Below are 18,745 nucleotides of genomic sequence, written 5' to 3' on the forward strand. Positions count from 1 at the left end.
ACTTTGACCTGTTCATTCCAGGAGTGCTTGCATTCAGAACTCTGAGTATGTTCTGACCTTCAGAAAATACAATAAAAAATAAATAAATAAATAAATGAATAAATAAATAAATAAATAAATATGGTCAGTTACTGAGGACTTGCAAACAAGGCATGAAGAGGGAGATTTCATAGCTCTGGAGAAGACAGAACTGTGTTCCTAGTTGGGTGACCTTGAGCAAAGCACTTAGTATTACAACAAAGCAGCATCAGCAACCTGTGTGCAGGAAGATAAGACAAATAACACCTGCTCTCCCTGCCTGCCTCCTGCCTATCAGTGAATGGAAGAACTCATCCATCTGAAAATTCCCTGTGAAAGACCTCTAGGATTACATATTATAAGCAGAGGATTGTTAGTGTAGACACAAAGGACATTTCAATTTAACAGAGATGAGAGGTAGTGATTGCCCAAATATGCCCATAGGCATATTCACATTGTGGAGGCATGTATAATTTATCAGACACTAAATCCAGTCTCTCAATTTATGTGTGTTGGTTGAGCTTCCTACATACAGTTGTGGATGAATATAACAAATGAACTTACCATTAATGATGTGATTAATCTGGGAGTGCCCCCAGGGCTTTGACAGAACTATAATAACCAAGTATCCACTTTTCTTATCTGTGAGACAAACAAAACAATACTTGATTCACCATAACTATGTGAAATAGCATAGATAATAATACTTAGCATAATATTTATCATAAATGCTGGTTCTATACACATTAGCCACCATTCCAGAAATTTATTTATGCATTTAACAAGTAAGTCACACATATCACATGTGATAGATATCTTTCTAGTATTTGATCCAATATAAATTAAGAATGGTCAGATTCTAACCCTCATGGAGTCTATTTGAAGAACAACAACAACAAAAAACAGTAAATGAAAAATAGCAGAGTTGGGTGGATCCTATGAATTCCTTAGAGGTGCTGTGGAAGGTTCATCAGTGACATGAAGGCAGCTGATAAAGAGCTACTTTAGAAAGAAGAATTAGGACAGAGTTGAAGATGTGACTCAGATTTTAAGGGTGACTTGATGGGAGATGTCATTCTGTAAATATGTTTCTCTTATTGGTTAGTGAATAAAGAAAGCCCTGTTGGCCAGTAGGAAAGCAAGATAAGCTGGACTAGGAGAGAAGGAGGATTCTGGAAGTTGTAGTAGAGTAGAGTCAAGATGTAGGGGCTTGAGGGAAGAAGTCCAGACCCTCTCTCTCCAGTAAGATAAGACCACATGGAAACACTTAAATTGATAGAAATGGGTTAATATTCAAGACAGAGCTGGCTAATAAGAAACACTAGTAACTGGCCAGCAGCTTTATATACAGTGTCTCTGTGTTATTTAGGGCCTATGCTCATGCAGGCTGGCCTTGGCGCCAGGGGTATGCCGACTGAGGCTTGGGAAGCCTGGCTGAAGTTTCTCCTACAGGTGTCAAAGAATTTTCCACTAAGAAAACAAACAAAGGGAAAGCTCCTATTCTGAGCAGAAAAGCTGAGAAGTAACATGTATCTTACATAACTGAAAGTTTGGAAGCCTTGAAGATCCCCAAGGAAAGGAGGACAGCATGTCAGCAGACAAGATAGGAATGTCAAAGAAGAGAAGGCCTGACAGTGTGACCTGTGAAACATTGAGATGAGCTTGCATTTCACTCCTAACTCAGTGGGAAAACACTGAAAAGTGTGTAAGCTGCATACACCCTGGAATGATGTGCCTAACACTGTCTTCTGTAAAACAAACATTAAAAACAAAGATTATATTTGAACTTATATAGTTTATATCCAAAATCATACAAATAATGCAGATATACATGCAAGCAAAAAACAAAACAAAATAACAAAAACCATACACATAAAATAAGGATATTTTTCAAAAACATGTCCATTATTTGGTAGATGGGGCCAATTCACACAGAGCAATGAAATAAATAAATACTGTCATATTTAAATAATTTAAACTTATTTTGTGTGAGTGTGGATACTTGCGGAGGCCAGAGAAGTACTGAGGTATCTTCTTTTATCACTCTTTACTTTTTCGAGGCAGGATTGCAGTGGTTTGAATAGGTATAGCCCCCAAAGATTCATGTATTTGAATGCTTGGCCCGTTAGGGAGTGGCACTATTAGGAGGTGTGGCCTTGTTAGAATGGGTGTGGCCTTACTAGAGGAAGTGTGTCAGTATAGATGCTATACCCAGTGTGGTAAACAATCTTCTGCTGCCTACAGGGCAAGGTATACAATGCTCAGCTCCTTCCTAAGCACCATGTCTGCCTGCATGTCACCATGTCTCCCACCATGATGATAATGATCTTCCTTTATAAGAGTTGAATTGGCCATGGTGTCTCTTCACAGCATTAGAAATCATGGCTAAGACACTGATGCTCAGTGTTTTTCAACTAGGTTGGAGGACATCAAGTTCTAGTTCTAGTGGTCCTCTCCTTTCTCTCTGAATAATCCCTGTGCTGGGGTTACAGGTGTATATGCAACCATGCCTATTTTTTTCTGGTTCTTTTTTTTTTTTTTGCAGTTTTTTAAATTAATTTTTATTTAAATTAAAAAAGAATATTATTTTACATACCATTCCCACTTCTCTCTCCCTTCCATCCTCCCATCCCCCCCCCAAAAAAATAAAACATTCTATCCCCACTCACCTGTCAAGGAGGATGAGGCCTCTTATGGAGTATCATCAACGTCTGTCACATCATTTCTGGAAGGACCAAGGCCCTCCCCTGTGTATCTGGACTGAGAGTATCCCTCCATAGAGAATGGGCTCCCAAAGCCCATTTGTGTGCTAGGGATGAATACTGTTTCCACTGCCTGAAGCCCCATAAACTGTCCAAGCCTCCCAACTGACACCCATATTCAGGGGGTCTGATTCGGTCTTATGCTGTTTCCCCAGCTGTCTGATTGGTTTTTCCCAGCATGGTCTTGACCCATTTATTTATCTCTCCCCCCTCTCTACAACTGAATTCCAGGAGTTTGGTTCAGTGCTTGGCTGTGAATGTCTGCTTCTGCTTCCATCAGTTACTGGATGAAGTCTCCAGGATGGCATTTAACATAGTCAGCAATCTCATTATAGGGGAAGGATATTTAAGGTAGCCTCTCTACTATTACTCAAATTCTTGGGGTCATCTTTTGTATTCCTGGAGATTTCCCTAGTGCTAAATTTCTCATTAAGCCTGTAAGGGCTACCTCTCTTAAGGTATCTCTTTTCTTTTTCTCCTCTGTTCTTCCCCCAACTCAACCATCCTGATCCCTCATATTCTCCTCCCAACCTTCCCTTCCTCCCTCCTCTTCCTCCTCCTTTCCTGCCTGTTCCCCCTCTGTGCTCCCAATTTTCTCAGGTGATCTTGTCCCTTTCCTCTTCTCCAGGGGTCTATGTATGTTTTTCTTAGGGGCTTCCTCATTTCCTAGCTTCTCTGGAGTGTAGATTGTAGGCTGGTGATTCTTTGCTCTATGTCTAAAATCCATATATGAGTGAATAAATACATACCATACTTCTCTTTTTGTGACTGGGTTACCTCACTCAGGATGGTTTCTTTTATTTCCTTCCATTTACAGGCTAATTTCAATATTTTATTGTTTTTTTTCCCACTGAGCAGTAGTTCATTGTGTAAACATACCATATTTTCTTTGTTCATTCTTCAGCTGAGGGGCATCTAGGTTGCTTCCATGTTCTGGTTATTACAAATAATGCTGCTATGAACAAAGCTGAACAGATGTCCTTGTGGTATGAATGGGTATCCTTTGATGCCCACTTTTTTCAATGGTGTTTGGGTTCCTAACTCTGATCCTCATGTTTATATAGCAACTCTTCTCATTCACTGGGTGATTTCCCTAATTCAGATACATGTTTTGAATGTTTTTCATTAATTATAAAATTATGCCTGGACCTGGTATACTGCATAATTTTCATCAGTTACATATATGTCTTCCAAATAGTTTTTGCCCTGCCTAATAACACAAAAGCAAAACCCAAAAAACATGTCTCTTCACTGTCATGAGTATGTTCTCTTATCTCTGGTTTTCTATTTTTCTTTATAAAAAAAATATGAGAAAGGGGACAAACAGTAGGAAGTTAGCTTTCCTGCTAAACTTCATGAACACTAAGAGGCAAATTTCTTTGCTTTCCCATTTTGGTTATCAACTATTTAGAAGGGACTTGAATGTGTGCTCTACAGTTCTCACTTGTGTATTTTCTGTCTGTGTGGTCTTGTCTTCAGTTCTGGCTTTGCAATTTCTGGTCCCAGGGCATGCTTTTGTTTGACTGGTGGAAGCTGCCCTCTGCAAGTCTATATGACAACATTTTACCTGGCTGGATTCCTCCTTATATCCACTCTGACTGTTTTGTCTGTCTATTTTCTAGTCCTTTCCTAGAGAGTTAAAGAATACAAATTATCAGGTGAGGCCGTGTTAGGATAAAGATTCCCTCTTCTGCAATGACCCTCCCTGTGGTTTCATTATTTATACTCTGAACTGTAGGTATAAATTTTTATTTTAAAAGTAAATGGGTAAAGCACTGGACTTACAGGGTGATATAAAATAATTCTATGGTGACACTACTAGGTTAACATGGACACATGAAGATACAAGCAAAAAATAAAGCAATGGTGATCAGGCAAAAGACCATTCCTTTTAAATTTTCATTTGGGTGTAATTGCAAAACTAATAGCTATATATATATTACAAGAAAAATCCATGGGATATTTTAGTATTTGGTAAATATCATACAATGTTATGGCTTTCTGAATGTCACTGACCTGTCATTATGTATTACTACATTTTTATTTTCAAAACTCTTACTCAGAGAAAATTTTAATCTTGTCATGGTCATGTCTCAAGAAAGTTTACATACAAGGTCACTCACTTTGTAATCAGATCAGTCTGACTCTAGTATCTATTTTCAGAATATAGTAGCTGCATGGGCTTAGGCATGTAGAAGCCCATATATGGAAGGCTATAAGAAAGCGAGCCTACTGTTCCAATGTGTGTAGAAGCTTTGCCATACTTCTTACCACCTGGTAACTACATAACAAATATTACAGTGATTGGTATGATGACAAAATAAATTAGATTGGGGCCACTGCTTTTACAAGTTTGAAAACTTTTATTACTAAAATTACCTCATCACACATAGCATCTATTTAGAGACTTGTATTGGACTGAATTTTATCTATACTTCTGGATTGTCATGGAAGACTGAAGTAGTTGAAAGTTGTAGTTTTTATCTGCTTTGCATTCTTATTTGTATCTTTTTGGTAATGTCAGACTTCTTGCCCCTAGTAACCACATGCTCGGTCTCATCCCTGCTCAGGTTGAGAAGATGCTTCTTTCTTTTAACTCGATGTATGAAAATCATATAGATAAGAGGGTTCAGAGAAGAGCCCTACATCTTCTTTCTGAACCAACCCACTAGAGATAGGGTTTGCCTCTATACCCAGACTATAGCAGGGCTCTCATATTCTGAGAGAGAAGATACAAACAATCTTGTCATGGATATCACAACTACAAGGCTTAGTGAAGTCACAAGACTGTTTTGTCCTTTCATGGCATTAAAAAATTAAGCCAATGTTTAGAAAATCCTATTTTACTGAAGTCTAAACTCTGAAACAATCAGAGTGTCTGGGATTAGGGGATGACTTTTCTGTGATCAGTGATAGGCTGGAGTCAACCAGATGTGCCTTCTGTGTGTAAATTACATCCAGCTTGAAATGGTCCCCATGCCAGTGTTTGCCTTGGTCGCTAGCCCTTAACTCATTTGTGTGATTTGCCCTTACAGATTTTTGTGCTACATATTCCTGTTTCCTAATCTTTCATTGTGTTATACTTAATTATGATGCTTTGATAGAGCAACAATCCTCATCAATAATGAAAGTGATCACATGTCTTTCATGGTTGCTGCCCATGCAGTTACTGTTTAGTAATAGCAGCAAGAATTTCTACTCATTGTGGGCCTCCTGGGCTCTCTGATCATATTAGATACTTTTCTGTTGTAGAGCAAAAGCAATTTAAGAATAAAAAGAATTTATTTTGGCTTACAGTTTCAAAGGGATAGACTAGCATGTGGAAAAGACAAACTGACTTTGTTTCATCCATCTGCTGCAAGTAGAGTAAGGGAACAGGAAATGGAAGAAAGTTATAAACCTTCAAACTCTGCCCACATGGATGCACTTCCTCCAGCAAGGTTCCACCTCCTAAAGGCTCCATAGCCTCCCAAACAGCACCACTAATGGGAGACTATGCAGCAAAGTACATAAGCTATTGGGGAACACTTCTCACTGAAACCACTCTACTGATCCAATTCCCTTCCTTTTCTTCAATATATTCTACCTTTATATGTTTAGCAGTGTTCTATGTGCACAAACAGAAGGATGGACACAGGCTGCCATCCTAAATTGTGTTCTGAGACAACGCAGAACACAGAATACAACACAGTAAATGGAAGTCTTGGAGGCAGGGGTAATGGGTTTAGGTAAACAGTGGGACTTGAGCTTGGCTGGAAAGGATTCCTCCATGCTCTCTTCTTTCACTTTTGTTTCTATTCTTTTCAGTCTCACCCTTGCCAGTACCCTGGCTATTCCCAAGCACCAGAACTCACTCTTATCTTCACCTTTATCCTGTTGTAACCTTTCTATGAAATGGACTCTAGTAACCTTTCAAATCTACTTCAAACTTCACACCCAATTAAGCACCTTTGTCTCTACATCCCTAGAAATATATGTATTGTTCAACTGTAGCACATGCCACAAAGCTACTAACGAAAATTATTATCACCAGTACTCAGTGTTGGTTCTGCATATCACATATTATAATGTATTGCATCTCAGTATGTGGCCTGGTATTTGGTAGGAGCTTAGAAATACTAAATAATTATAAATGATTCATTAAATACCTGAGCAGAAATTTATAAAAGAATTTGCCAATGTGGAATGTTTTGTGTCATACAACTTGGTGGAACATATGTTATTATTATTTTTTTATGCATATAGAGTATTTTTTATTTAATTTTATATAACAAAGTCCAATTAAATGAAAACAAACATTTATACACAATATTTGGGAATTTGGGCGTCGTTCTTTCCAAACTACTTCCTGCTGGTAAGGGGCGCTGTCTTGGGGGATTCGAAGAAGATTCAGATATCCTAGCTGTAGTCTGTAGGGCTGTTTTGTCCAGCTGTTTGGAATGTACGATCAGCTTGTACTCTGTTTCAGGCGGTCTGGTGTGATCAAACCACATTAGTCTGGAAGGAATCCACATCTTTTCATTTTCTGTGGAAACAAAAATAGAAATACTTTTCCCCAGTAACTTGTTCTTCAACTTAAATTTTGGAGTCAAAGCGTTTTTTTTTTATTATTATTATTTTACATGTCGATCCCAGTTCCCTCTCCCTCCCTCCCTGCCTCCCCCCAAGCCCTCCCTCCCTCTTTCCCTCCCTTTTGCCCTCTCTACCCTCTCCCATGCACTCTAAACACCCTCCCCTCCCAACCCCCCACCACAATACAATATGTAGGGGAATGCCATCCAGTTGGGGTCATGTAGATCTGACAGGTCCTGTGAAGTAGGGACTAGGGCTTCTCTCCTATCTCTAGAATAAGGCAGTTATCCCTCCATGGGGGATATGTTTGCAAAGTCCTTTTGTGCACCAGGGATACATCCTGGCTCCACTGTCTGAGGTCTCTTAGGCTGCTCAGACCTTCTGGCTGAGACCCATATTCAGGGGGGTCCGAGTCAGACCCCTGTTGGCTTCCCAGCTATCAGTCTAGTGGCCCTTAGCTCCTCCTTGTTCAGGTAAGCTGTCTCTATGTACTTCTACCGCATGGTCTTGTCCTCTCCATCTGCTTCTGGGTTCTAGTTTGACTCAGTGTTTATGTATGGGTGTTTGCTCCTGTTTTCAACAGGCATTGGTTGAGGACTCCATGGAGAAGTTAGTTGTTGATCTCACTCTCCGGGAAGGGCATTTATGATAGCCTTTCCACGGAAGCTGAGATTGTTAGTTGGGAGCAGTCTTGTAGTTCCCTCGACCTTTCTTTGTGTTCAACTTTATCTTCAAACCAATATTGGCTCCCTCTTTTATGTTCTCTCTCTCTGTCTCTGTCTCTCTCTCTTTCCTATTTTCCATTCCTAACCAGGCTCAATCCTCCTGGTCGCACATGCCTTCCTCTCCTCCCTCTCATTTTCTCCTACTTCTCTCTCCATTAGCTGTCCTCCCCCACTATACCTTAGGTCTGGGGGACTTGTCCCTTCCCAGTTCTGTGAGGGACTTTATATGAATCTCTTAGAATACAACTTGTATCCTAGTTCCTCTGGTGATGTGAATTATATGCTGGTGATCCTTTGATCTAGGTCTAAAATCCATATATGAGTGAGTACATACTGTGTTCCTCTTTTTGTGACTGGGTTACCTCATTCAGGATGGTTTCTTCAAGTGCCATCCACTTGCCTGCGAATTTCAAGATACCATTATTTTTTTCTGCAGAGTAGTATTCCATTGTGTAGATGTGCCACATCTTCATTAACCATTCTTCAATTGAAGGGCATCTAGGTTGCTTCCAGGTTCTTGCTATTACAAATAGTGCTGCTATGAACATAGTTGAACAGATGTCTTTGTTGCATTGATGTGAATCCTTTGGGTATATGCCTAAGAGGGGGATTGCCGGGTCCTGTGGTAAACTAATTCCCATTTTCCTGAGGAACCGCCATACTGATCTCCAAAGTGGCTGTATGAGTTTGCACTCCCACCAGCAGTGGAGGAGTGTTCCACTTTCTCCACATCCTCTCCAACATAAGTCATCACTGGTGTTTCTAATTTTAGCCATTCTGGCAGGGGTAAGATGGTATCTCAAAGTTGTTTTGATTTGCATTTCCCTGATAGCTAAGGATGTGGAGCATTTTCTTAAGTGTCTTTCAGCCTTTTTGATTTCCTCCATTGAGAATTCTTTCTTCAGTACTGTACCCCATTTTTTAATAGGGTTATTTGGTGTTTTGTTGACTAGTTTCTTGAGTTCTTTGTATATTTTGGAGATCAGCCCTTTGTCGGATATAGGATTAGTGAAAATCTTTTCCCAGTCAGTGGGCTGCCGTTTGGTCTTGTCAACTGTGTCCTTTGCCTTACAGAAGCTTCTAAGTTTGAAGAGGTCCCATTTATTAATTGTTTCTTTCAGTGTCTGTGCCCCTGGAGTTATGTTCAAGAAGCGGTCTCCTATACCAATTTGTTCAAGGGTACCTCCTACTTTCTCTTCTAAGAGGTTCAATGTGGCTGGATTGATGTTGAGGTCTTTGATCCATTTGGACTTGAGTTTTGTGCATGGCGACAGACATGGGTCTATCTGCAGTCTTCTACACACCCTCATCCAATTGTGCCAGCACCATTTGTTGAAGATGCTGTCTTTGCCCCATTGTATAATTTTAGCTGTTTTGTTGAAAATCAAGTGTTCATAGGTGCGTGGATTAATATCAGGATTTTCAATTCGATTCCATTGGTCTACCTGTCTATTTTTATGCCAATACCAGGCTGTTTTCAGAACTATAGCTCTGTAGTAGAGCTTAAAGTCAGGAATGGTGATGCCTCCTGATGTTCTTTCATTGTATAGGGTTGTTTTGGCTATCCTGGGTCTTTTGTTTTTCCATATAAAGTTGATTATTATCCTTTCAAGGTCGGTGAAGAATTGTGGTGGGATTTTAATGGGGATTGCATTGAATCTGTAGATTGCTTTTGGTAAGATTGCCATTTTTACTATGTTCATCCTACCTATCCAAGAGCATGGGAGGTCTTTCCATTTTCTGGTATCTTCTTTAATTTCTTTCTTTAGAGTCACAAAGTTCTTATTATATAGATCTTTTACTTGTTTGGTAAGCGTTACACCAAGATACTTTATGTTGCTTGTGGCTATTGTAAAGGGTGATGTTTCTCTGATTTCTTTCTCTGCCTCTTTGTCGTCTGAAAAAAATAGGGCTACTGATTTTTTTGAGTTTATCTTGTATCCTGCTAGTTTGCTGAAGGTGTTTATCAGCTGTAGGAGTTCCCTGGTAGAGTTTATTGGGTCGCTTATGTTAACTATCATATCATCTGCAAATAGAGACAGTTTGACTTCTTCCTTTCCAATTTGAATGCCCTTGATCTCCTTTTGTTGTCTTATAGCATTAGCTAGAACTTCTAGTACGATATTGAAGAGATATGGAGAGAGAGGACAGCCTTGTCTTGTTCCTGATTTTAGAGGAATTGGCTGAAGTTTCTCTCCATTCAGTTTGATGTTGGCAGTTGGTTTGCTGTATATTGCTCTTATTATGTTTAGGTATGTTCCTGTTATCCCTGACCTCTCTAATACCTTTATCATGAAAGGGTGTTGAATTTTATCAAAGGCTTTTTCTGCATCTAGGGAGATAATCATATGGTTTTTCTTTTTCCGTTTGTTTATATGGTGGATCACATTGATAGATTTTCGTATGTTAAACCATCCCTGCAATCCAGGTATGAAGCCTACTTGATCATGGTGGATGATTTCTCTGATGTATTTTTGAATTCGGTTTGCCATTATTTTATTGAGTATTTTTGCATCGATGTTCATCAGGGATATTGGTCTGTAGTTTTCTTTCTTAGTTGTGTCTTTGTGAGGTTTGGGTACCAAAGTTATTGTGGCCTCATAAAAAGAGATTGGCAATAAACCTTCTGTTTCTATCTTGTGGAACAGTTTGAGGAGTAGTGGTATTAGTTCTTCCTTGAATGTCTGGTAGAATTCTGCACTGAATCCATCTGGCCCTGGACTTTTTTTCGTTGGAAGGCTTTCGATGACTGCTTCTATTTCATTTCGGGTTATAGGTCTATTTAAGTTGTTTGTCTGTTCTTGATTTAATTTTGGTAAGTGATAGTTATCCAGAAACTTGTCCATTTCCTTTGAATTTTCAATTTTTGTGGAATACAGATTTTCGAAGTATGGCCTGAAAATTGTCTGGATTTCCTCTGTGTCTGTTGTTATGTTCCCCATTTCGTTTCTGATTTTGTTAATTTGCATGTTCTGTCTCTGCTTTTTCGTTAATTTGGATAAAGGTTTGTCTATCTTGTTGATTTTCTCAAAAAACCAACTCTTTGTTGCATTGATTTTTTGTATTGTTTTCCTGGTTTCTATTTTGTTGATTTCAGCCCTCAAGTTGATTATTTCCTGGCGTCTGCTCCTGCGTGGTGAATTCGCTTCTCTCTGTTCTAAGGTTTTCAGTTGCGCTGTTAATTCATTTATGTGACTATCCTCTGTTTTCTTCATATGGGCACTTAGTGCAATGAACTTCCCTCGTAGCACTGCTTTCAAGGTGTCCCATAAGTTCGGGTATGTTGTATCCTCATTCTCGTTGAATATTAGAAAGTCTTTAATTTCTTTCTTTATTTCTTCTTTGACCCAGGAGTGGTGCAATTGCACATTGTTAAGTTTCCATGAGTTTGCAGGTTTTCTGCTATTTGTATTGTTGTTGAATTCCAATTTTAAAGCATGGTGGTCCGATAAGATACAGGGGACTATTTCTATTCTCTTGTATCTGTTGAGGTTTGTTATGTCTCCTAGTATGTGGTCGATTTTAGAGAAGGTTCCATGTGGAGCAGAGAAGAAGGTATATTCTTTTGTCTTTGGATGGAATGTTCTATAGATGTCTGTTAGCCCCAGTTGAGACATAACTTCTGTTAATTCTTTTGTTTCTTTGTTGAGTTTCTGATTTGTGGTCCTGTCTAGTGTTGAGAGTGGTGTATTGAAGTCTCCCACTGTAAGTGTGTGAGGTTTTATATGAGCTTTGAGTTTTAGTAGTGTTTCTTTTACGAATGTGGGTGGCTTTGTATTAGGGGCATAGATGTTCAGAATTGAGACTTTGTGTTGATGGATTTCTCCTGAGATGAATATGAAATGACCGTCTTCATCTCTTTTGACTAGTTTTGGTTTGAAGTCTAGCTTGTTAGATATTAGGATAGCTACGCCTGCTTGCTTCTTATTTCCATTTGATTGGAAAATCTTTTCCCAACCCTTTACCCTGAGGTAATGTCTATCTTTGGAGCTAAGATGTGTTTCTTGTATGCAGCAGAAGGATGGATTCTGTCTTCGTATCCATTCTGTTAATCTGTGTCTTTTTATAGGTGAGTTAAGACCATTAATGTTGAGGGTGAGTAAGGACCATTGATTGTTGATGGTTGTTTGATTTAGGTTTGTTGTTGGCAGTGGTATTGTGAATATATTTGTTCTGCTTCACCCTAGGTTTCTGGTGTAGTTGGATTATCTGTTGCCTACATTTTTGTGGGCGTAGTTACCTTCCTTGGGTTGGAATTTTCCTTCCAATACTTTCTGTAGGGCTGGATTTGTAGATACATATTGGGAAAATCTGGTTTTGTCATTGAATATCTTGTTCTCTCCATCTATATTGACTGAGAGTTTTGCTGGATATAGTAGCCTAGGCTGGCATCCGTGTTCTCTTAATACTTTTAGAACATCTATCCAGGACCTTCTGGCCTTGAGGGTTTCCATGGAGAAGTCAGGTGTAATTTTGATAGGTCTGCCTTTATATGTTACCTGTCCTTTTTCCTTCGCTGCTCTTAATATTCTTTCTTTATTCTGTATGCTAGGTGTTTTGATTATTATATGTCGAGGGGTCTTTTTTCTTTGGTCCAGCCTATTTGGTGTTCGGTATGCTTCTTGTACTTTCATGGGCATGTCCTTCTTCAGATTTGGAAAGTTTTCCTCGATGATTTTGTTGAATATGTTTTCAGCACCTTTGAGCTGGGCTTCCTCACCTTCCTCTATGCCTATTATTCTTAGGTTTGGCCTTTTCATGGTGTCCCACATTTCCTGGATATTGTGTGTTAAGGATTTGTTGGATTTATGGTTTTCTTTGGTCGATGAATCTATTTCTTCTAGTTTATCTTCTGCGCCTGAGATTCTCTCTTCCATCTCTTGAATTCTATTGGTTATGCTTGTGTCCGTGGTTTCCGATTTTTTGCCCAGCTTTTCAATTTCCAGCTTTCCTTCCATTTGTGTTGCCTTTATTTTCTCAATTTCGGTTTTCAAATCTTGAACCGTTTCCTTCACCTGGTTAATTGTTTTTTCTTGGCTTTCTGTACTTTCCTTAAGGAATTTGTTCATTTCTTCCACTTTTTTGTTTGTTTTTTCCTCTATTTCTTTAAGGGATTTTCTCATATCTTCTTTGAGGGCCTCTATCATTTTTATGATGGTGATTTTTAAGTCGTACCCTTCTGCTTCCTCTGCTTTGTTGTTGTGTTCCATTCTAGTTGGTGTAGATTCCCTAGATTCTGGTGGTGTCATGTTTGTCTTTCTGTTGTTAGGTGTTCTCTTGTATTGCCTTCTTCCCATAGTTTCTTCCTGTAGGTGTTGGTGGTGTCTCTTCCCTCTCTCTATGGTCCTTCCCAGATGGGCTTATGTGGATCAAAGATTCAATGTCTGTATCTCTGTGTGGTCCAAGCTCTCTAGGAGGCTTCTCTCTGGCCAATAGCTGGCAGAAGAGGACGAGGGCTGGACTGGAACTTGAGAAGGTTTTGCAGGGTAGTGGGATCTCACTGGAAACTGGCGCTCTCCAGCTGAGACCTCGTTCTTTGGCAGGGGCCCGGATTTGGGGGTTAAGGATCTTGCCTGCAGGAACTCCAAGTGGACCCGCAGAGATAGGCGGATCTCTGGGAGGGACCTGGGACTCCAGCAGAGGACTGGAGGCGGGGTCAGGGACCAAGCTGGTGGAAATTACAGGTGGTCCCACGTGGACCGTAGGTGGGGTAGGGCACAGGGTGGGGGGGTAGGCTGGAGGTTGGGATGGGTGGGGGTGTATCAGAGCTCCAAGGGTGCTCTCAAAGGGGACCGGAGACAGGAGCAGCAGGATCAGGGGCCAATCCAGGGAGTTCAGGCGGGGGAGGGGGGAAAAGAGGTTGAAGGGGACAGGCAGCCCCAATTGGGCCCAGACTCACCTCTGGCCAATATCCGGCAGAAGAGGACGAGGGCTGGGCTGGAACTTGAGAAGGTTTTGCAGGGTAGTGGGATCTCACTGGAAACTGGTGCTCTCCAGCTGAGACCTCGTTCTTTGGCAGGGGCCCGGATTTGGGGGTCAAGGATCTTGCCTGCAGGAACTCCAAGTGGACCCGCAGAGATAGGCGGATCTCTGCAAACATATGTTATTATTAAAAATATTCCAAATGTAGTAGATAAAAATGACCAACAGCCATTATCTTTTCATTTAAATAATATTTTTTTTTCATTTATTTTGCATACCAACCAGTTTCCCCTCCCTCCTCTCCCCCTGTCTGCTTTCCCATCTACCCCTCCATATCTACTTCTCCTCCATCAGCATTTAGAAAGGGACAGGACTTCCATGGGCTTGCTCAAAACATGGCACATCAAGTTGAGGCAGAACCCAGCTCCTCCTCTTAAGTTGAGGTGGGGCCAGGTAATTCAGTATGGGGAACAGGTACCCAAAAGCCAGTTAAGGCCTATGAAAAGGTCCTTCTCATACTGTTAAAAGCCTTTCTAAGAGACCAAGCTACATGATTGTCACATACATGCAGAGGGCCTACATTGGTCCCATTCAGGATCCCTGACTCTTGGTCCAGCATCCATAAACCTCCACGAGCTCAGGTCAGCTCTCTCTCTGTGGGTTCCCAGGTAATGAACCCCGTAGCTGATCAATTCCTCCTCTCTTTCTTCTGCAAGACTCTTAGAACTCAGAACAGTGTTGTTCTGTGGATCTCTGCTTCTGCTTCCTTCAGTTACTGGATTGAGTATCTCTGATGAAAATTAGAGAAGTCATCAATCTGCTTACAATAAATGGCCAGTTCAGGCACCCTCCCCAGTATTGCTAGAAGTCTTAGTTGGTGTCATCTTGGTATTTCCTAGGAGTTTCCCTGGCACCAGGTTTCTCCCAAACCCTGAAATGCTCTCCATCAAGATGTCTTTTTGATTACTCTCCTCTTCCAACCTGCTTCCCACAGCCAGCCTGCACAACACACTCTTTTTGCTTCTTATCCTTCCATCCACACAACTCCGCCATTAGATCTTTCATACTCACTATTTTAAGTGAGGAGCTTAGGCACACAGTTGCCTGACCCAGGGCAATACATAAACTATCACAAACCATGAGGCAAAGTTACAAACATTCCCGGCTTTAATGGGAAATGTCCTGCTTGCAGACTCCCTCTCATAGGTATTAGCAGAAGCAGCTTCCTATAGGGTGCTTGACATATATGTGGTCAAAACCAGCTACAGAGTGAATAGAGAAACCAGGAGCTGGATCTAGTAGGAACATCCACTCTCTTGCTAAGGAATCTGTTATGCAAATGATCACAGAACCTCCCATACAGTTATCAAGTGATAAGTTCATATAACAAAAAGATTATTCTTTGAGCTTCATGTTACTTGAGATGAATCTATAAGAATGTTTTTTGGTAATACTAGAAGTGAGGAAACTGACTAAAAACCAGTAACACCACTGATTGGGCCTGCTTAATAGTTTCATTTGTTTTAACTCAATAAATATTTTGTTCCTACATGAAAATAAGAATCAAAAATGAAAGAGAAAGAGGGAGGAAGGGAAGCAGAAGGGAAAGGAGAAGGAAGAGGAGAATAGGAGCTGAAGTTGCTTAGGTACATGTAGTTCTGCCTTTAAAACAAATTACAGATAACTGTTGTCTATATTTTAGTTTTATAATGTGATGTTATAGAATACATACTGATAGTAAGCTGGTTTCTATAGAGGAGAAATTTGCCATATATAATCTCCATAGTCACTCTTTGTGACAATAATAAAACTATTTACTATGGAGATTTGCATGTATATGTGTACACACACACATACACACACACACACACACACACACACACACACACACTCAAACACATAGACAACATTGTAGTAAAGGGTTGTAAGATAGCTTACTGTGTGAAAAGTTTTAAATATAGGAGACACTGAGCTAAGCTGGAAATTAAGAGATAACATAGTTAATTACAAAATTGAGTCCTGGACCTGGTTCTGGAACAGGAAAAGCACAAGAAAACTGAGAGATCCAAGCTTCTGAGGTTTAAATTAGTATCCCCAAAACATCCATATGTTAAAGTCTTAGGCCCTGAGGCAGTGATAATAAGAGATGGTTGAACTTTTACAAGGCTGGGACACATAGAGGTCCTTAGATAACTGACCCTGTAAGAGGTCCAATAGCCAGGTCTTGCAGCCCTCATTGCTGCCCCTGACCCTGATGACTCATTGGCTTTCACCATATGTTCTTGCTGTGATGCACCACACTCACCAAATGCCTGCACCACAGGAGCCATTTGATCTTGACTTACAGTCACCAAAAGCACAGGTGAAATGGACCTTTTATGTCTATAAAGTTTCTTACTTCAGGTATTTCAATATAGTAAAGGAATACTGAATTATTCAATTAAAGAAACAGATGTAGATTTCAGTTATTAAGATTGTCCAAGTGTTAATATCTTAATATTAATAATTGTACTATGGTATCATAAGATTTTAACTAGATAGGAAGCCTTCAAGTCCTCTACAAATCAGAAATCTAAGTTCATTTCAAAAAACATGCTTAAAGCGTGAGGAAAATAACATGTAACACTTAGATCTGCAGCTGACAGTTCTAGAAAGAACTTGGATGTGACTGTTGTTGTAAATCACTGGTCTTGTTCTATTGAGGAAAACAACTTGGCATTGAGCTGTGTGGGTGGCAGCATTCAGAAATGTTGTCAGAAGGCATGTGGCACCAGCTCTGAGGGGAAACAGAGCTCACCATAACCCACAGTGGTTTCTATGATGATGAAATTATGTAAAAAAAATTCCCTTTGGGAAAACCATGAAATTATGCACTAATCTGGCAGGATAGCTATGATTTTTGTTCAGAGATGCATAGCTTGTTTTTCAACAGAATGAGCTGGAACACAAAGTTTGTTTTCCTTCTGAAAAGAAAAAGCATGTTGAAAGAGGAATTAATACTCCTCTTTGGCATCAAATGTTCTTCATGGACCTGCTTTGCTCTTCTGTGTGATATGAATTGGCCCAAGCATCCAAATCAACACTTGTATTTACTGCATTCTACCCTATAGTTAAGTGTGTTTGTGAACAACTTGTTCTAAAAATGTTACCAATACCTAACTGGTAAGTCTGACTCCTGGCCTCATAAGGAAATGTTCATTGAATTACTTTCTAAGCTAGTGGAAGCTTTTCCAGGCAAACTGAGATTATGGATGAGAGAATTTTTGTAATGATGGATTACTTCAGATTTAGTTATTGACTCTCAAGCTGTCTACATGCATCTTAGGTGTGACACTGAGCCCTGAAGGCACAGCCCTGGCTGGTGATGTAGCTGACTGGTAGGGCACCTGCTTTATTGAGGATGTGTCTCCATGTTTGACAGCTCTCAACACTCAACATAAGCTCCCTGATAGGGAGAGGTGGCCTTTAGGCCAGAAGAGAACTCTCATCAGGGAACTGAATTTTCCAGCATATCACTTTCCCATGCTCTAAACTCCATAAATGTGAGATGGACATTTCTGTCATTAAAACATCTCCATTTAAGTGGTTTGCTTATGACAACTGACTTGACTAATGAAATGTGACATGAGAAAATGAATGAACATGCTGAATAATCAATCATGAGTTATAAAATGCTTTGATCAGAAAAGAGTCAAAACACAAAAAGATTAGCAAGGACTAAGCTTTGGGGGGCTTCGGTGATGGTCTCAGATTCAGAACTTCTTAACAACCAGGAGCTAAATCCCTGAGAGTAAGGAACCTATGTGGTAGGCAGATAGTTCATTATCTACCCAGTCAGGGCAGTGCCAGCTGTTAGTGAAGCAGCATTTATGAAAAACAAAACACAAAAACCCAAGATGGATAGAAACTGACCTGAATCTTAGAGCCCAGTGGAGGACAAGGAAAACTGAATGTTAACACATATCAAAGCCCACCACAACAGCAACTAGACAGCCCCAGGGTATGATCACAGTGGCAGCTGGAAACTGACTGATGCTACTGAGCATAACCTGTCCTGTGGTAGCACCTACTTCCCCAAACTAATGTGGTTGAAGCCACTTTCCAACCTGAGCCTCTGATATTCACTGTGCAGCCTTGGATTTGACCTACATCTATATGCAGGAAGACTCATTTCCATTTCAGCCTCCATGATTGTATGGTTTGACTTCAGGCGGGAATTTGTCCCCACCGATGTTCCCAACCTCGAGTCCCACTGCTTATGAGAACTTTGAGAACAGCTGCTGCAGAGGCCTGTGGAGCTATAACACTTTAGTTCTCAGAGCTGCTGACATTCCTAATGGCACCCACTTTGGATTCTTCTGCTACCAAGTGTTCAAATCTCACTGTGACTCATGTGTCAACATGATTTTCCCACATGAAGTTGCTAATCCTGAGTTAATAAAGTTCTCCCCATTTGTTCTCTCTTGACTTTCTGCCCACTTAATACTTGCAGAAAGAGAAAAACAAGATAGAGACAGACAGTAGCTTGCTTGTCTCAAGGAGATGAGATCTGACAAGCACTATTGGAGTTCAACTGTAGACTGTCCTCAGAACCATCCTCCACCCTAACAGTGCTGAAGCCTTACACAAAGCAGAGCCAAGGTTGCCTCTGATGCTTTATAGCCAGTGTTTGCTGTATAGGATATGTTTGTGAATGATCACCAGGTCGCTGTCTGGCCACGATGCCTTTCCCACTGGCTGGTTCTC

Source organism: Phodopus roborovskii, unplaced genomic scaffold, assembly GCF_943737965.1.
Source record: "Phodopus roborovskii unplaced genomic scaffold, PHOROB, whole genome shotgun sequence".
NCBI lineage: Eukaryota > Metazoa > Chordata > Mammalia > Rodentia > Cricetidae > Phodopus > Phodopus roborovskii.